Source organism: Ischnura elegans, chromosome 8 (assembly GCF_921293095.1).
Source record: "Ischnura elegans chromosome 8, ioIscEleg1.1, whole genome shotgun sequence".
Classification (NCBI taxonomy): Eukaryota; Metazoa; Arthropoda; class Insecta; order Odonata; family Coenagrionidae; genus Ischnura; species Ischnura elegans.
The window spans coordinates 19794928-19802365 of NC_060253.1; positions in this window are offsets into that span (position 1 = coordinate 19794928).

The window sequence follows — 7438 nt, forward strand, 5'->3', positions numbered from 1 at the left end:
ACGTTGAATTCCGTCGACCACGTCCAGTAGGCCACTTGCTCGGAAGAATATTCGTATTTGGAACTTCCACAATTCGAAAGTTTCAGCTCCTTTTAGTATTTCAATGTTTGATAGATATTCTGTCATTGTTGCCGAGTGCGTTATTTTTTTAAAATCTTCTTTTAGTTTTTTTAACGCCAATACTGTATTTTTCTTTCTTCTATTTTTTTATGTTTTCATCAGAATCTAAGCGTTCAGTGGATACTGGTGTCTGGGTCCATGACCTGTTAAAACTTCCACTAATTCTTTAATTATTTTACTAATAACTTCACACAACGCACAGGACAATATTATTTTACTTCAACTCAACATAGTAACTGGTAAACAGATTAGATCTCTTAGATACAATATTTAACAAAAAGCTCAATGGAGTCCCGGTCATGGCGAATTTTTTTTCTCCCTCTGTGGAATTTTTGCATATTCCTAATCTAGCTATTTGAAAACAAACGATCCTTATGAAACAAACTACTTACAAAAATTGCAAGAACCAGAAGAGAGGCCATAAAAAGCCGCAGGCCTATTCAGGTGCGTTTGGGGGGGTCACAGCCTCCTCCCCCCACCTATCGAGCGATAGCGAGTATAATCCATGCAACGGCCGTGAAACAGCTGGAAAACTTGTCGCTAGTTATCTGTGTACATTAATGATCTATAAGGAATGATTATGTATTTTCCTAATCATGTCCTTTGAGGGCAATTAAGTGAGACTGGTCTTTATTAATTAAGAGTAATTAATAAAGACCAGTTTTTCTGTGAAATACGATGACGAAAGCATATGCTGGTGCCTAACAATTTCTACGTTGGTCTATCTGAACCATCAAGTCATCTCCTTGGAAACTGTTGACATAAACAATTGCTTTTCTACTGTTGTTTTTTACATTGATTTACACCATTGTAGAAATATGTTTGGAATTTTACTCGCGCATTGCATTACTGTTAATGGAGTTAGTAAATTATCGTAAGTGAATTTAGAACGTAACTTATAACATTAAAAAACTAATTAATACCAATAAATATAGGCGTACATATAATTTTGCTGTTTTAAAGTTTATTTCATCTTATCTTGTCAGGAAAGAATAAAACATAGCTAGTCCCACATTAGTTCATTCACTTGCTACCGGTTTCAATACAGTGTATCGTCTTCTAGCACACTTTACAAAGTTAACAGACGTTAAATAGGAGTATACACAAGGAGTATGGGAGTTGTGCATACTCTTGTTTAACTTCTGTGAATTTTGTAAACTGTGCCAGAAGATGATAAACTGTATTGAAAACGGTCGCAAATGACTAAATTATTGGTGAACTAGCTAAGTTTTATTCTTTCCGGACAGTAGTTAAGGAGTTCCATCGAGTAACGCCTCAAACCATTGAATTCATCTGGTTCTCTCAAAATTCTTATGTTACCATTTCAAATGGGAAATTCACTGCATTTATCTTCAGCCGTATTTCTGGCTTTAGGTTTAATAGAGGAATTCATGCGGCAAAGAAGTCAAAAAGTCAATGTGAAGGAGGGTGGATAGAAATTTTCTCTTTGGAGGTATTCTTGTGCCATTGTGTATTGTATGGTGTTTCTATCTTGTTAGTGTAATCCATTTTGCCATGGAATTGTCTTGCGTAGATCAGATAAAAATATTTATGGTTAAAAAGCTTGATGGATTGACATTGAATTCATCATCCCAGGGAGGAACCCATGATTAATCTCAAAGTAGTATTGCTGACTGCTTTTCTGTTTGCAACGAGCCAACGAACCTGCTTCTCATGAGTTTCTTTATTATGGATTTGCTTATCTGCGATTGGTGCCTATGATTGTGTTGCTCATGACGCTTATCAGCGAATAACCTAGCTTTAGGGCTAAAATTGCGTAACCCCTGATCAATCTCAAAATCATTTCAATGCTCTTCTATCAATCAATGCTAATCATGCATGCACATGGTCACAATTCTCCATAACTTGGACTCGTTGACTTGTGTTAATGTGGCCCATGAGATCGGTAGTCTATCCACGAGAATTTTACATTGGAAGTTGAGATTGCTCGTCTTTTTAACATTTTTTCTTTGGATTATTTCTTATGTATTCCTCGCCAATTACTTTTTTATGTAGTGGTGCTTCTAATTCCTTTCTTTTTGGCTTCGCGTAAATGAGTAGAAACTCATGGTTTTCGTAAGCCAACTGGTGGTAAAGGTTTCCATTATCGATGTCAAGGAATTCAACACGCGGAAATCGTACTCATTCCATTTTATGGAGCCTAATTTGGCCCAATAGAGCTCGACAAAACATTTTTTTAATATACGGTTTTTCCTCATTTGAATTTTCATTCCTAGACAATGGAAATTTTATCCAATTTAACGGGATTTTCAATCTTTTTACCGTCGTAGATCGTTATTTAGCCAACGGGATATTCGAATGTACATTTTCATATACACTTTACAGTGCAGTTTATTCGAACGCTAAGTTATAGCTACGTGATTACGGAGTCGAAACTGATTCATTAAAATAATTCTTCACGTCCAAAAGGAACCTAAGATATGGCGAAAAAGTTCTTCCTGATGTAGTCATTCCCTCATAAGTTTAAAAATCAAAACACAAGATGTGACCCACGCTTTTATTGTGCTAGTGACGTCATTGGATCCACTTGCACAGAGTAATTGCCAATCAAGTGAAGGAAATGGTCTCCAGAAAGCAAATAACGACGAACCTTGGTCAACCGAAGCGCAAGCTGGAGTAATAATATAATAATGAGAAGTAGCGCGTAGCCGCTCAGCGAGAGTTTATGACGTCATCAATTTATCTGCGAAAGGGTCAAGGCTATTTTCCACCACTTTTAGCTCGAGAAGTAGGCATCGAATAAAGAAAATGAATAAATGGAGAATTCGGTTATGATTTTGAGCTTAGAGTAAAAGTATAACTTTCCATCAATGGGAATATTTGATTCTCTAAAAAAACGATAACTCCACTAAATCAACGCTCAACAATCGCACACTGAATCAAATCCGCTCAATTATTAATATAAGGAATCTCTACCCCTGTCGAATCAAAAGTTTTCCTGTGGAAAATTGCACCCTGCTTATCCAATACGAGAAATTCCATTCATCTTGCTCGGATCTACGGATTTGAACCAACCTCTCAAAATGCAGACCGATATTTTAGCTGCTGAATAAAGCTACGAAATAATATGGTCTTAAAAATGGAGTAAAACCTACTTACAACAATATTATGAATGCAGAAGAAAATTGGTGATGGTTGCCTCTTTAAATCTTCATGATTTGCATGCAAATAATTTTATTAAGCCAGGTTGTACTCAATATATAGTTATATTGTGTCTATTGAGAGACATCTATCCTTCAGACTTCCCTCCATATTCATTTCCTATGTTAACATAAAGCTTGAAGTGTGTGGAAGTACCATTTAAGTTTGCAGTGAATGAAAAACAACATTTACAAAGTAATAATTTTATTTTATCATCCTCAGGTATTCTATTTCTACGCCATTACAGACTGTTTATGACCACTTTATGAGTGAAAAGGCTTCATTAAGTTTTTTTTCGATTTTCGATTGCATTTCCTTTTGCACACATTTGCTGATGCCAAGTATCCAGTTTCACAAACACACTTTCCATTCTGGCAGATTGATTTTTCCACCAGGCACTTCTTGGTACTATCGCAGCTCTCGCCCAAGGTAGCACCTGTAAGAAAATATAATGAGAAAATATTGTATTAAAGTTGGAGATGTGCGAGTACTCGAATATTCGAGTTGAGTCGAGTGGTAATTACTCGACTCGAGTGTATCGAGTTACGTTACGAACGTCGAGTAGTTTCGGTAACAGAGCTGCCGTGGCCAGTAAGTTCCGACAATTTCCCGACAGGAAGCGCTATCATGAAATGATATCGTTTTCAAGTCGATACGTTGTTCTAAATCCTTAGCCTGGGAATTTCAGCTGGATATATAAGTAGCAGTCATCCACTTAAATTGTCAACGTGGGCGCCGAATACCTTTTCGTCATCCGCGGCGGCCTACCTTCTTCCTATTTTATTATGCGATACTTTCATACTCTACCCTAATTTCTTTATTATAATTCCGAGAGAATAGGTAAAATTTGTTGAGACTTCTGAAAGAAATGAAAATGTGTTATAAAAAAATATTAATTATGGTTTTTGCGGACAATGCTGGTTTTACCCGATTTTGACACAATTACCATTAACTTTCCTCACTATCATTTGCTTTTTAAATCAGGCTAAGGATTCAGAATAGAAAATTCACCAGGGGATTGGAAAAATGAGAATATGTTGAAGCATGCATAGCTGTATTGCCTGGTCCAGAAATCACCATACTCGACTCGATGCTCGCGTGTGGTTTTCAGCTCGACTCGAGATCAAAAAGTGCTACTCGCACATCCCTAATTAAATTAGAAAACATATTAGCTACAATATGTAGCAAATGAGAAAACAGCTGATTTAGAAGACAGCCGACCTGAGGCACATGGTTGAAAACTGACAATATCGAATGTGTTACATGGACCACGGATATATCGGAGAGGAGTTCTTGTTAGGAAATGATGAAAAAATATAGCAGATTAGGTTTTTACGAATAATGAAAAAATTGTCACCTGAAGGGAATAACACCATTCAGGATGTCAGCCCATACTCCAGCTGTCAGCCAACACTCTCGGAAACCATAAAAGATTTCGATTTAGTTGTGAATATGTTCGTATACTAGAGAATTACCGATGGCGACGTTTGCCACAGCCACGAGGGAGGCGACGAAGTGACACTTTAAGAGGAGAGCCATGTCTGAGCGTCCGTTGTCTGCAGGGTTGGCCGGAACACTGGGGGCGAACAGTGTTGGAGTGGGCTGCTTATTGGTTGCTGGCGGTCGATGGGGTCGTGATCTCGGCGGTGCACGACGACCTTCAACCCGGCCGCAGATGAGGAAGGCGCGTGGCGGGTTAGAGGCATGCTGCCCAAGCGTTTCAACACTTCTGTCTTATCCATAAGGTCGAGAAGAGAAAATTTATTGCTGCTATTCTGGATGGAATCGCACAGTGCTATTCGCCGATATTACACCAGAGGGTGTAATAGTATTGCGTATTACACCCCTGTTGCAATACGGTTTTCTGAACGGGCATAATCCATGTTTCAATTACACCGGAAGGCGTGATTCTCAAAATCTCTGTAGCGTCGGTGCAATTCAGTATTCTGAACGGCGAATCGCACCCGGTAAGGGTGGAATAATAGTACACCGTCTCCCGAATCGGGGTATTCGGTATTACACCCCGTAAAACGTGCGCATTGAGATGTTGAATTGTTTTTCTGACGTTAAAGTAACCTAATCACGTATTTAAAAATGGAATAATAGCTAAAAATAAGATTAAATCACTTGGTTTAAATTAGATACCCGTAGCGTTCTTGATAAATATTTTACTAGTTAAGCGATTTGTGTAGCAATTAAATTTTCAGCTTAATATGTGGAGCACAAGCTTGCTTCGTCGGTAGTACATAAAACAAAAACAATTGGTGCAAAGAGTTACTACGAATAGAAAAAAAATTCCGCAATGCATTTATATTTACTATGCATAATTTTATTGTAATACTTGACGTGCGACGAAAACATCCTCATTGTGGGCTGTCAGGTCAATTCTTGAATTTCTTCAAGCTTGTGTTAATCTACTGACTGGCAAAATAAAACATAGATTTTAATGAAAACGAATAATACCATATATTTTGATTACCCGTTCATTTTCTTGATTGGACAGAATATAAAAATGCATGCTACGAGTCGAAATTCTTCTCCCAAAATGTTCGCTACCTTCTACAGTTAAAGCTGGAATTTTATTAAAGTATAACACGGGCAGTTGACTTGGATTGCTTGCTTGAACACAAAGGATTACTCCGAGCATCAATAAGGTTTCCAAACAAATATGATGCACCACAGACGTTTAATTAAATATCCATGAACAACATAGTGCAATATTTATCATGTGGATTTCATTATAAATTGTTGCCTCTGTAAGAAAGAAAGTTTTTACACGATAAGATTCAGTTTATCGGCATAGTTGAGGGCCTATCAAAATTTTCAGTGAGCACATCAGCTGAAGACAATAAAAAGAAGTGACACAACAGCTCTCGCCACACGATTCACTAGTGTTAGATTCAATTGTTCATGGCCGTTACATTTCCCTTAAATTCACCATCACCTCCCTTTCACGTATGCAGCAAAAATACCGAGATTATTCTAGCATAAAACATTAAAGCACAGCTGTGACGTCGCTACTTCACTTCCTGAACAAAGAATAAGCACTAAAATGTAGGGAATCATAAAAGATAAAGCGAAAATATTCTAGTTTATCCAGTAAAGCTATATCGTCACGAGGAGTACAATAAAAGTTGATACATATTTATTTTTACATGCAAAACATAAACAGACTTCGAAGCCTAACACAATTTCGAAGTACTTCAAACATATTTAGCTTTCAATGCTTACTTCGCATTGTATACACCTGCGTAGGTAAAATGAACTGATACAGGTAACATATTCATTATTTATTCCCAATAAATCATTATTATTACTATGAAACAACGACCTAACCCACCTGTACGCAGCCATTGTGAAATCTATCCAAACCAGCAACAACAACAAACAGCTGATTTCCTGAATGAGATTTTCAAAGTGTATTAAACCTATCCAAGGTTTTAGTAATTAGAAAAATGTAAATAGAGCAAAATAAATATTTACAAGTCAATATTCCGTAGGAAATAGTAATATGTATATAATCTCCTCTCCCTCATTGGTTACGAAAACTGTTCAGAAAGTTTTTCATACGGGAAGAGGCGGAACTTCCAAATAGCTCGCGCAGGAAATAGCACGGTGCTATTCCGAAGAAAATTATTTCACCCTTTCATTCAGAATACGGGGTCAGTGTAATTACCCGTGGAATAGCTTCCGCTATTATTTTTCCCCCTTTTCAGAATAGCAGCTTATGTGGGGGAAATCCCTGAGCCATCACATTTTTCTTCCATTCCTTAAGGATGTAAATTTTGTTTTCAGTCAAGACTGAATCACACGATAATTTTTTCTCGTCCCTCTTATAGCCTATCCAAACATGGAAGGCGGGTTAGAGATTAAGGCAACGCTCGAGAGCACAACACAAAACGCGTACCCACCGACCGCCAAAAAATTGTCGGAGTCTGTCGACTGGTCTGGTACTATTATGAGTCACGAATCGCACACCACTCTGAAAAATAGTGGCATGTAAATAAGCGTAATTTGAATTTTTTTACAGGTTAGATTTCTGCGACTGATTTAATTGAAAAAGAGTAAAAACACAACGGAATTATATCAATCAGTTATGTAGCACTTGGCCGTAGCAAAAAATTGTAATAATCTTTTTTTAAGGTGTCACACCAAG